Here is a 13258-nt window from a genome sequence, read left to right on the forward strand (position 1 = left end):
CGTGCGGCGAAGTGCCTTGATGCCCTGCCCTAAATGTTTGAGCTTATGACCAGCGTCACGCAAGTACTTTGACACGTAGGATTCTCACTTTTACTCCAAGCTGTCCCTGTTGGCTGAAGCAGTCGGCGTGTCTGTATCGCAGCCTGGGAGGCCGGGCGTTGGGGGAGTCTGCCAAGTGACTGGCCTCCATTTATAGCTAACTGAGAAACTGCGTCGAAGCTTTCGGGAGCCTCTTACAGGGAATGGTTGCAGTTCGGAATTGGAGACTGTGCTGGCAAACGTCAGCAGCTCCTCTCCCTCGGAGGGCTCTTGGTGTGCCGACTCCTAACAGCCAGCACGGTCCCCAGCTCGTGAACGGTCCCATTGCGAGCCGGTCTCGTCCGTGAAAGAGCCACGTGAGGCTGATCTCCAACAGTCGGGCTCCACACCTGGAGCCTTTGGGACAGGGCAGTCCTGAGCCGATGTGCCCACCAGGGGACGCGACCAAAGTTTACGTACCACAGGAAAGCGCATCAAGGCCTCGTGTTCTCTCCATGAAATGAACGTGAGCTTGAAGTGTGATGCATCAGCGTGCACTGTGAACAGCTCGCTGGCACGCCTGTCTTCGCCCCCTCTCACGGTCTCACGCACCCGGGCTCAGTTCCGTGTAGGAATGCTGAGTGGGAGCGCCAGCCTCGCTTCTGGACTCTAAAGCCTTCCACCCCCTAATGGCAGGTTGTGTGTGTCTCTCACGTGGGGGGAGGAATGAGGTCGCCCACAGAGGTTCTGCCATGAAAGATCTAAAGACGCACGCTGCTGAGGAGCTTGTTCCTCATGGAGCGTCCCCGAGGGCCAGAAGAATGCCGAAGGTCTCTTTCAAAGCTGCCGGACGCTCTGCCGTTCTAGGCCTGAGATACGGACCTTGTGAGGGCACTGTAACCGCGCGAGATTCAGGAGACATCACCAGTGCGAGTGGCAATCCGCAAGGAAGAACCTTCAAGGCGGAGTGTCCTTTCCTGTGCAAAACGGCGCCCAAGTGGCTGAGGCAGGGAGCATTTTCCTTCACAGAACCGGCATCCTCGTATGCCTGTGGGTTACTCTAAAGAAACGACACTGTGAGCAACCTCTTCGAAAAGGCCTTCGCAAGCGACTTGGAGACAACAGCAGCGCAGTGGAGGCACAGACCATTATCCTAGAGAGCAGCACAGTGTCTCTAGCAGCGATCGCTTCCCGGAGGATACTTAAGCCACACCGAGATTCCAGCAGGGAGTTTTGCCTTATAGCAGTACAACTCACTCAGGAAAGAGGGATGAGGTGTAGGGCTAATCTACGTGCGCTCACGCTCTGTGTCCCCGAGAAGGTTTCACGGAGCAGAATGCATCACCGACCGCTACCACGTGTGTGCACCAAAGAAGCCCTGTGCCGTGGGTGTTCTCAGGCCGACAGCGAAGACCTAGGTGTGTGCTGCACCTGCGCTCGGTGGTTCACACGTTGCGTGACCCTGTGCCTTTGGAAGATGTTCAGAGCGGGTGGCACCTGCGTGCTGCGAGCGCAAGAGGTGTAGAGTGTAGAGGCCTTTCACACTGGAGGAAGGGCTTGCATCTCATGGAGAAAATGTGTACGTCGTCCGGGAGACGGAGGCGCGCTCTTGTCACCGTTTCGTCTGCCCGTTTAAAGCACAAGTGTTTGTACTCGATCTGGGCTGCCTGGTGAAACGCTTGGCAGTCCGCATCACCCTGAGCACCTTTCCTGAAGTTTGATTCGTAGCTGGGTAAACTCGGGCTTCAGAGGCTTAGATGAGACCAAACGTGTTCAGCTTGTGGCGAAAGCCTTTGACCAGAGGCATATACGCTTGTGCTTGGGGCGAGGGCTAGGCAAGAACGTTTACACACTGGGTTTTTATCTTTACCCTAAGCTGTCCCTTTTGGCTGCAGCAGGCGGAGAGAACCCGCGGAGAGAGAACAGCTGCGAAGTGGATGCACAGAACAGTCACCTCGATACCAGCCCCGGGGTCCCAAGCAACGATCCTTCCCCGGAGGGTACTTAACCCACCCAGGGATTCAAGCAGGGAGTTCGCCTTGTCCAACTCGCACAGGAGACTGGCATGAGATGTAGGGCTCATCTACTTGCGTTCACACTACGTGGCCCGGAGAAGTTCTCACGGAGCCGAATCCAGCACCCTTCATCCACCACGTGTGTACACAAAGGAGCGCTGGGCAGTGGGTGTTCTCAAGGCCAAGAGAGAAGCCCTTGTTCTGTGCTGCACCTGCTGGGTGGTTCAAAGGTTTTCTGACCTTCCTGCTCTGGAAGCTTTTCAGAGCTGAGGCTACACCTGGGCTGCGAAAGCAGAGAGGCGTAGAGGCCTTTCACACTGAAGGCGTGGGCCTGTTTCCCATGGAGAAAGTGTACGTCGCCCAACCCCCACCCCCACCCCACCCCACCCCAACCCACCCCCAGCTGGAGGCGTGCGGGTTGACACCATTTTGTCCTGCCCATGGAAAATACAAAGAGGCGTACACGATTTGGGCTGTCTGGTGAAAGAATTTGGAATCGGCGGCACCATGAGTACCTTTCCCGAAGTTTGCTTCCTAGCTGGTTAAACTCGGCATTCAGAGGCGAGATGAGAACAAACTTGCTCCGCGTGCGGCGAAGTGTCTTGATGCCCTGCCCTAAATGTTTGAGCTTCTGGCCAGCGTCACGCAAGTACTTTGACACGTAGGATTCTCACTTTTACTCCAAGCTGTCCCTGTTGGCTGAAGCAGTCGGCGTGTCTGTATCGCAGCCTGGGAGGCCGGGCGTTGGGGGAGTCTGTCAAGTGACTGGCCTCCATTTATAGCTAACTGAGAAACTGCGTCGAAGCTTTCGGGAGCCTCTTACAGGGAATGGTTGCAGTTCGGAATTGGAGACTGTGCTGGCAAACGTCAGCAGCTCCTCTCCCTCGGAGGGCTCTTGGTGTGCCGACTCCTAACAGCCAGCACGGTCCCCAGCTCGTGAACGGTCCCATTGCGAGCCGGTCTCGTCCGTGAAAGAGCCACGTGAGGCTGATCTCCAACAGTCGGGCTCCACACCTGGAGCCTTTGGGACAGGGCAGTCCTGAGCCGATGTGCCCACCAGGGGACGCGACCAAAGTTTACGTACCACAGGAAAGCGCATCAAGGCCTCGTGTTCTCTCCATGAAATGAACGTGAGCTTGAAGGGTGATGCGTCAGCGTGCACTGTGAACAGCTCGCTGGCACGCCTGTCTTCGCCCCCTCTCACGGTCTCACGCACCCGGGCTCAGTTCCATGTAGGAATGCTGAGTGGGAGCGCCAGCCTCGCTTCTGGACTCTAAAGCCTTCCACCCCCTAATGGCAGGTTGTGTGTGTCTCTCACGTGGGGGGAGGAATGAGGTCGCCCACAGAGGTTCTGCCATGAAAGATCTAAAGACGCACGCTGCTGAGGAGCTTGTTCCTCATGGAGCGTCCCCGAGGGCCAGAAGAATGCCGAAGGTCTCTTTCAAAGCTGCCGGACGCTCTGCCGTTCTAGGCCTGAGATACGGACCTTGTGAGGGCACTGTAACCGCGCGAGATTCAGGAGACATCACCAGTGCGAGTGGCAATCCGCAAGGAAGAACCTTCAAGGCGGAGTGTCCTTTCCTGTGCAAAACGGCGCCCAAGTGGCTGAGGCAGGGAGCATTTTCCTTCACAGAACCGGCATCCTCGTATGCCTGTGGGTTACTCTAAAGAAACGACACTGTGAGCAACCTCTTCGAAAAGGCCTTCGCAAGCGACTTGGAGACAACAGCAGCGCAGTGGAGGCACAGACCATTATCCTAGAGAGCAGCACAGTGTCTCTAGCAGCGATCGCTTCCCGGAGGATACTTAAGCCACACCGAGATTCCAGCAGGGAGTTTTGCCTTATAGCAGTACAACTCACTCAGGAAAGAGGGATGAGGTGTAGGGTTAATCTACGTGCGCTCACGCTCTGTGTCCCCGAGAAGGTTTCACGGAGCAGAATGCATCACCGACCGCTACCACGTGTGTGCACCAAAGAAGCCCTGTGCCGTGGGTGTTCTCAGGCCGACAGCGAAGACCTAGGTGTGTGCTGCACCTGCGCTCGGTGGTTCACACGTTGCGTGACCCTGTGCCTTTGGAAGATGTTCAGAGCGGGTGGCACCTGCGTGCTGCGAGCGCAAGAGGTGTAGAGTGTAGAGGCCTTTCACACTGGAGGAAGGGCTTGCATCTCATGGAGAAAATGTGTACATCGTCCGGGAGACGGAGGCGCGCTCTTGTCACCGTTTCGTCTGCCCGTTTAAAGCACAAGTGTTTGTACTCGATCTGGGCTGCCTGGTGAAACGCTTGGCAGTCCGCATCACCCTGAGCACCTTTCCTGAAGTTTGATTCGTAGCTGGGTAAACTCGGGCTTCAGAGGCTTAGATAAGACCAAACGTGTTCAGCTTGTGGCGAAAGCCTTTGACCAGAGGCATACACGCTTGTGCTTGGGGCGAGGGCTAGGCAAGAACGTTTACACACTGGGTTTTTATCTTTACCCTAAGCTGTCCCTTTTGGCTACAGCAGGCGGAGAGAACCCGTGGAGAGAGAACAGCTGCCAAGTGGATGCACAGAACAGTCACCTCGATACCAGCCCCGGGGTCCCAAGCAACGATCCTTCCCCGGAGGGTACTTAACCCACCCAGGGATTCAAGCAGGGAGTTCGCCTTGTCCAACTCGCACAGGAGACTGGCATGAGATGTAGGGCTCATCTACTTGCGTTCACACTACGTGGCCCGGAGAAGTTCTCACGGAGCCGAATCCAGCACCCTTCATCCACCACGTGTGTACACAAAGGAGCGCTGGGCAGTGGGTGTTCTCAAGGCCAAGAGAGAAGCCCTTGTTCTGTGCTGCACCTGCTGGGTGGTTCAAAGGTTTTCTGACCTTCCTGCTCTGGAAGCTTTTCAGAGCTGAGGCTACACCTGGGCTGCGAAAGCAGAGAGGCGTAGAGGCCTTTCACACTGAAGGCGTGGGCCTGTTTCCCATGGAGAAAGTGTACGTCGCCCAACCCCCACCCCCACCCCACCCCACCCCACCCCACCCCAACCCACCCCCAGCTGGAGGCGTGCGGGTTGACACCATTTTGTCCTGCCCATGGAAAATACAAAGAGGCGTACACGATTTGGGCTGTCTGGTGAAAGAATTTGGAATCGGCGGCACCCTGAGTACCTTTCCCGAAGTTTGCTTCCTAGCTGGTTAAACTCGGCATTCAGAGGCGAGATGAGAACAAACTTGCTCCGCGTGCGGCGAAGTGCCTTGATGCCCTGCCCTAAATGTTTGAGCTTATGACCAGCGTCACGCAAGTACTTTGACACGTAGGATTCTCACTTTTACTCCAAGCTGTCCCTGTTGGCTGAAGCAGTCGGCGTGTCTGTATCGCAGCCTGGGAGGCCGGGCGTTGGGGGAGTCTGCCAAGTGACTGGCCTCCATTTATAGCTAACTGAGAAACTGCGTCGAAGCTTTCGGGAGCCTCTTACAGGGAATGGTTGCAGTTCGGAATTGGAGACTGTGCTGGCAAACGTCAGCAGCTCCTCTCCCTCGGAGGGCTCTTGGTGTGCCGACTCCTAACAGCCAGCACGGTCCCCAGCTCGTGAACGGTCCCATTGCGAGCCGGTCTCGTCCGTGAAAGAGCCACGTGAGGCTGATCTCCAACAGTCGGGCTCCACACCTGGAGCCTTTGGGACAGGGCAGTCCTGAGCCGATGTGCCCACCAGGGGACGCGACCAAAGTTTACGTACCACAGGAAAGCACATCAAGGCCTCGTGTTCTCTCCATGAAATGAACGTGAGCTTGAAGTGTGATGCGTCAGCGTGCACTGTGAACAGCTCGCTGGCACGTCTGTCTTCGCCCCCTCTCACGGTCTCACGCACCCGGGCTCAGTTCCGTGTAGGAATGCTGAGTGGGAGCGCCAGCCTCGCTTCTGGACTCTAAAGCCTTCCACCCCCTAATGGCAGGTTGTGTGTGTCTCTCACGTGGGGGGAGGAATGAGGTCGCCCACAGAGGTTCTGCCATGAAAGATCTAAAGACGCACGCTGCTGAGGAGCTTGTTCCTCATGGAGCGTCCCCGAGGGCCAGAAGAATGCCGAAGGTCTCTTTCAAAGCTGCCGGACGCTCTGCCGTTCTAGGCCTGAGATACGGACCTTGTGAGGGCACTTGTAACCGCGCGAGATTCAGGAGACATCACCAGTGCGAGTGGCAATCCGCAAGGAAGAACCTTCAAGGCGGAGTGTCCTTTCCTGTGCAAAACGGCGCCCAAGTGGCTGAGGCAGGGAGCATTTTCCTTCACAGAACCGGCATCCTCGTATGCCTGTGGGTTACTCTAAAGAAACGACACTGTGAGCAACCTCTTCGAAAAGGCCTTCGCAAGCGACTTGGAGACAACAGCAGCGCAGTGGAGGCACAGACCATTATCCTAGAGAGCAGCACAGTGTCTCTAGCAGCGATCGCTTCCCGGAGGATACTTAAGCCACACCGAGATTCCAGCAGGGAGTTTTGCCTTATAGCAGTACAACTCACTCAGGAAAGAGGGATGAGGTGTAGGGCTAATCTACGTGCGCTCACGCTCTGTGTCCCCGAGAAGGTTTCACGGAGCAGAATGCATCACCGACCGCTACCACGTGTGTGCACCAAAGAAGCCCTGTGCCGTGGGTGTTCTCAGGCCGACAGCGAAGACCTAGGTGTGTGCTGCACCTGCGCTCGGTGGTTCACACGTTGCGTGACCCTGTGCCTTTGGAAGATGTTCAGAGCGGGTGGCACCTGCGTGCTGCGAGCGCAAGAGGTGTAGAGTGTAGAGGCCTTTCACACTGGAGGAAGGGCTTGCATCTCATGGAGAAAATGTGTACGTCGTCCGGGAGACGGAGGCGCGCTCTTGTCACCGTTTCGTCTGCCCGTTTAAAGCACAAGTGTTTGTACTCGATCTGGGCTGCCTGGTGAAACGCTTGGCAGTCCGCATCACCCTGAGCACCTTTCCTGAAGTTTGATTCGTAGCTGGGTAAACTCGGGCTTCAGAGGCTTAGATGAGACCAAACGTGTTCAGCTTGTGGCGAAAGCCTTTGACCAGAGGCATATACGCTTGTGCTTGGGGCGAGGGCTAGGCAAGAACGTTTACACACTGGGTTTTTATCTTTACCCTAAGCTGTCCCTTTTGGCTGCAGCAGGCGGAGAGAACCCGCGGAGAGAGAACAGCTGCGAAGTGGATGCACAGAACAGTCACCTCGATACCAGCCCCGGGGTCCCAAGCAACGATCCTTCCCCGGAGGGTACTTAACCCACCCAGGGATTCAAGCAGGGAGTTCGCCTTGTCCAACTCGCACAGGAGACTGGCATGAGATGTAGGGCTCATCTACTTGCGTTCACACTACGTGGCCTGGAGAAGTTCTCACGGAGCCGAATCCAGCACCCTTCATCCACCACGTGTGTACACAAAGGAGCGCTGGGCAGTGGGTGTTCTCAAGGCCAAGAGAGAAGCCCTTGTTCTGTGCTGCACCTGCTGGGTGGTTCAAAGGTTTTCTGACCTTCCTGCTCTGGAAGCTTTTCAGAGCTGAGGCTACACCTGGGCTGCGAAAGCAGAGAGGCGTAGAGGCCTTTCACACTGAAGGCGTGGGCCTGTTTCCCATGGAGAAAGTGTACGTCGCCCAACCCCCACCCCCACCCCACCCCACCCCAACCCACCCCCAGCTGGAGGCGTGCGGGTTGACACCATTTTGTCCTGCCCATGGAAAATACAAAGAGGCGTACACGATTTGGGCTGTCTGGTGAAAGAATTTGGAATCGGCGGCACCATGAGTACCTTTCCCGAAGTTTGCTTCCTAGCTGGTTAAACTCGGCATTCAGAGGCGAGATGAGAACAAACTTGCTCCGCGTGCGGCGAAGTGTCTTGATGCCCTGCCCTAAATGTTTGAGCTTCTGGCCAGCGTCACGCAAGTACTTTGACACGTAGGATTCTCACTTTTACTCCAAGCTGTCCCTGTTGGCTGAAGCAGTCGGCGTGTCTGTATCGCAGCCTGGGAGGCCGGGCGTTTGGGGAGTCTGTCAAGTGACTGGCCTCCATTTATAGCTAACTGAGAAACTGCGTCGAAGCTTTCGGGAGCCTCTTACAGGGAATGGTTGCAGTTCGGAATTGGAGACTGTGCTGGCAAACGTCAGCAGCTCCTCTCCCTCGGAGGGCTCTTGGTGTGCCGACTCCTAACAGCCAGCACGGTCCCCAGCTCGTGAACGGTCCCATTGCGAGCCGGTCTCGTCCGTGAAAGAGCCACGTGAGGCTGATCTCCAACAGTCGGGCTCCACACCTGGAGCCTTTGGGACAGGGCAGTCCTGAGCCGATGTGCCCACCAGGGGACGCGACCAAAGTTTACGTACCACAGGAAAGCGCATCAAGGCCTCGTGTTCTCTCCATGAAATGAACGTGAGCTTGAAGGGTGATGCGTCAGCGTGCACTGTGAACAGCTCGCTGGCACGCCTGTCTTCGCCCCCTCTCACGGTCTCACGCACCCGGGCTCAGTTCCATGTAGGAATGCTGAGTGGGAGCGCCAGCCTCGCTTCTGGACTCTAAAGCCTTCCACCCCCTAATGGCAGGTTGTGTGTGTCTCTCACGTGGGGGGAGGAATGAGGTCGCCCACAGAGGTTCTGCCATGAAAGATCTAAAGACGCACGCTGCTGAGGAGCTTGTTCCTCATGGAGCGTCCCCGAGGGCCAGAAGAATGCCGAAGGTCTCTTTCAAAGCTGCCGGACGCTCTGCCGTTCTAGGCCTGAGATACGGACCTTGTGAGGGCACTGTAACCGCGCGAGATTCAGGAGACATCACCAGTGCGAGTGGCAATCCGGAAGGAAGAACCTTCAAGGCGGAGTGTCCTTTCCTGTGCAAAACGGCGCCCAAGTGGCTGAGGCAGGGAGCATTTTCCTTCACAGAACCGGCATCCTCGTATGCCTGTGGGTTACTCTAAAGAAACGACACTGTGAGCAACCTCTTCGAAAAGGCCTTCGCAAGCGACTTGGAGACAACAGCAGCGCAGTGGAGGCACAGACCATTATCCTAGAGAGCAGCACAGTGTCTCTAGCAGCGATCGCTTCCCGGAGGATACTTAAGCCACACCGAGATTCCAGCAGGGAGTTTTGCCTTATAGCAGTACAACTCACTCAGGAAAGAGGGATGAGGTGTAGGGCTAATCTACATGCGCTCACGCTCTGTGTCCCCGAGAAGGTTTCACGGAGCAGAATGCATCACCGACCGCTACCACGTGTGTGCACCAAAGAAGCCCTGTGCCGTGGGTGTTCTCAGGCCGACAGCGAAGACCTAGGTGTGTGCTGCACCTGCGCTCGGTGGTTCACACGTTGCGTGACCCTGTGCCTTTGGAAGATGTTCAGAGCGGGTGGCACCTGCGTGCTGCGAGCGCAAGAGGTGTAGAGTGTAGAGGCCTTTCACACTGGAGGAAGGGCTTGCATCTCATGGAGAAAATGTGTACGTCGTCCGGGAGACGGAGGCGCGCTCTTGTCACCGTTTCGTCTGCCCGTTTAAAGCACAAGTGTTTGTACTCGATCTGGGCTGCCTGGTGAAACGCTTGGCAGTCCGCATCACCCTGAGCACCTTTCCTGAAGTTTGATTCGTAGCTGGGTAAACTCGGGCTTCAGAGGCTTAGATGAGACCAAACGTGTTCAGCTTGTGGTGAAAGCCTTTGACCAGAGGCATATACGCTTGTGCTTGGGGCGAGGGCTAGGCAAGAACGTTTACACACTGGGTTTTTATCTTTACCCTAAGCTGTCCCTTTTGGCTGCAGCAGGCGGAGAGAACCCGCGGAGAGAGAACAGCTGCGAAGTGGATGCACAGAACAGTCACCTCGATACCAGCCCCGGGGTCCCAAGCAACGATCCTTCCCCGGAGGGTACTTAACCCACCCAGGGATTCAAGCAGGGAGTTCGCCTTGTCCAACTCGCACAGGAGACTGGCATGAGATGTAGGGCTCATCTACTTGCGTTCACACTACGTGGCCCGGAGAAGTTCTCACGGAGCCGAATCCAGCACCCTTCATCCACCACGTGTGTACACAAAGGAGCGCTGGGCAGTGGGTGTTCTCAAGGCCAAGAGAGAAGCCCTTGTTCTGTGCTGCACCTGCTGGGTGGTTCAAAGGTTTTCTGACCTTCCTGCTCTGGAAGCTTTTCAGAGCTGAGGCTACACCTGGGCTGCGAAAGCAGAGAGGCGTAGAGGCCTTTCACACTGAAGGCGTGGGCCTGTTTCCCATGGAGAAAGTGTACGTCGCCCAACCCCCACCCCCACCCCACCCCACCCCAACCCACCCCCAGCTGGAGGCGTGCGGGTTGACACCATTTTGTCCTGCCCATGGAAAATACAAAGAGGCGTACACGATTTGGGCTGTCTGGTGAAAGAATTTGGAATCGGCGGCACCATGAGTACCTTTCCCGAAGTTTGCTTCCTAGCTGGTTAAACTCGGCATTCAGAGGCGAGATGAGAACAAACTTGCTCCGCGTGCGGCGAAGTGTCTTGATGCCCTGCCCTAAATGTTTGAGCTTCTGGCCAGCGTCACGCAAGTACGTTGACACGTAGGATTCTCACTTTTACTCCAAGCTGTCCCTGTTGGCTGAAGCAGTCGGCGTGTCTGTATCGCAGCCTGGGAGGCCGGGCGTTGGGGGAGTCTGTCAAGTGACTGGCCTCCATTTATAGCTAACTGAGAAACTGCGTCGAAGCTTTCGGGAGCCTCTTACAGGGAATGGTTGCAGTTCGGAATTGGAGACTGTGCTGGCAAACGTCAGCAGCTCCTCTCCCTCGGAGGGCTCTTGGTGTGCCGACTCCTAACAGCCAGCACGGTCCCCAGCTCGTGAACGGTCCCATTGCGAGCCGGTCTCGTCCGTGAAAGAGCCACGTGAGGCTGATCTCCAACAGTCGGGCTCCACACCTGGAGCCTTTGGGACAGGGCAGTCCTGAGCCGATGTGCCCACCAGGGGACGCGACCAAAGTTTACGTACCACAGGAAAGCGCATCAAGGCCTCGTGTTCTCTCCATGAAATGAACGTGAGCTTGAAGGGTGATGCGTCAGCGTGCACTGTGAACAGCTCGCTGGCACGCCTGTCTTCGCCCCCTCTCACGGTCTCACGCACCCGGGCTCAGTTCCATGTAGGAATGCTGAGTGGGAGCGCCAGCCTCGCTTCTGGACTCTAAAGCCTTCCACCCCCTAATGGCAGGTTGTGTGTGTCTCTCACGTGGGGGGAGGAATGAGGTCACCCACAGAGGTTCTGCCATGAAAGATCTAAAGACGCACGCTGCTGAGGAGCTTGTTCCTCATGGAGCGTCCCCGAGGGCCAGAAGAATGCCGAAGGTCTCTTTCAAAGCTGCCGGACGCTCTGCCGTTCTAGGCCTGAGATACGGACCTTGTGAGGGCACTGTAACCGCGCGAGATTCAGGAGACATCACCAGTGCGAGTGGCAATCCGCAAGGAAGAACCTTCAAGGCGGAGTGTCCTTTCCTGTGCAAAACGGCGCCCAAGTGGCTGAGGCAGGGAGCATTTTCCTTCACAGAACCGGCATCCTCGTATGCCTGTGGGTTACTCTAAAGAAACGACACTGTGAGCAACCTCTTCGAAAAGGCCTTCGCAAGCGACTTGGAGACAACAGCAGCGCAGTGGAGGCACAGACCATTATCCTAGAGAGCAGCACAGTGTCTCTAGCAGCGATCGCTTCCCGGAGGATACTTAAGCCACACCGAGATTCCAGCAGGGAGTTTTGCCTTATAGCAGTACAACTCACTCAGGAAAGAGGGATGAGGTGTAGGGCTAATCTACATGCGCTCACGCTCTGTGTCCCCGAGAAGGTTTCACGGAGCAGAATGCATCACCGACCGCTACCACGTGTGTGCACCAAAGAAGCCCTGTGCCGTGGGTGTTCTCAGGCCGACAGCGAAGACCTAGGTGTGTGCTGCACCTGCGCTCGGTGGTTCACACGTTGCGTGACCCTGTGCCTTTGGAAGATGTTCAGAGCGGGTGGCACCTGCGTGCTGCGAGCGCAAGAGGTGTAGAGTGTAGAGGCCTTTCACACTGGAGGAAGGGCTTGCATCTCATGGAGAAAATGTGTACGTCGTCCGGGAGACGGAGGCGCGCTCTTGTCACCGTTTCGTCTGCCCGTTTAAAGCACAAGTGTTTGTACTCGATCTGGGCTGCCTGGTGAAACGCTTGGCAGTCCGCATCACCCTGAGCACCTTTCCTGAAGTTTGATTCGTAGCTGGGTAAACTCGGGCTTCAGAGGCTTAGATGAGACCAAACGTGTTCAGCTTGTGGCGAAAGCCTTTGACCAGAGGCATATACGCTTGTGCTTGGGGCGAGGGCTAGGCAAGAACGTTTACACACTGGGTTTTTATCTTTACCCTAAGCTGTCCCTTTTGGCTGCAGCAGGCGGAGAGAACCCGCGGAGAGAGAACAGCTGCGAAGTGGATGCACAGAACAGTCACCTCGATACCAGCCCCGGGGTCCCAAGCAACGATCCTTCCCCGGAGGGTACTTAACCCACCCAGGGATTCAAGCAGGGAGTTCGCCTTGTCCAACTCGCACAGGAGACTGGCATGAGATGTAGGGCTCATCTACTTGCGTTCACACTACGTGGCCCGGAGAAGTTCTCACGGAGCCGAATCCAGCACCCTTCATCCACCACGTGTGTACACAAAGGAGCGCTGGGCAGTGGGTGTTCTCAAGGCCAAGAGAGAAGCCCTTGTTCTGTGCTGCACCTGCTGGGTGGTTCAAAGGTTTTCTGACCTTCCTGCTCTGGAAGCTTTTCAGAGCTGAGGCTACACCTGGGCTGCGAAAGCAGAGAGCCGTAGAGGCCTTTCACACTGAAGGCGTGGGTCTGTTTCCCATGGAGAAAGTGTACGTCGCCCAACCCCCACCCCCACCCCACCCCACCCCAACCCACCCCCAGCTGGAGGAGTGCGGGTTGACACCATTTTGTCCTGCCCATGGAAAATACAAAGAGGCGTACACGATTTGGGCTGTCTGGTGAAAGAATTTGGAATCGGCGGCACCATGAGTACCTTTCCCGAAGTTTGCTTCCTAGCTGGTTAAACTCGGCATTCAGAGGCGAGAAGAGAACAAACTTGCTCCGCGTGCGGCGAAGTGTCTTGATGCCCTGCCCTAAATGTTTGAGCTTATGACCAGCGTCACGCAAGTACTTTGACACGTAGGATTCTCACTTTTACTCCAAGCTGTCCCTGTTGGCTGAAGCAGTCGGCGTGTCTGTATCGCAGCCTGGGAGGC

The sequence above is a fragment of the Grampus griseus genome, assembly GCF_964374135.1.
Source record: "Grampus griseus genome assembly, chromosome: 21".
In the NCBI taxonomy this organism is placed as follows: Eukaryota; Metazoa; Chordata; class Mammalia; order Artiodactyla; family Delphinidae; genus Grampus; species Grampus griseus.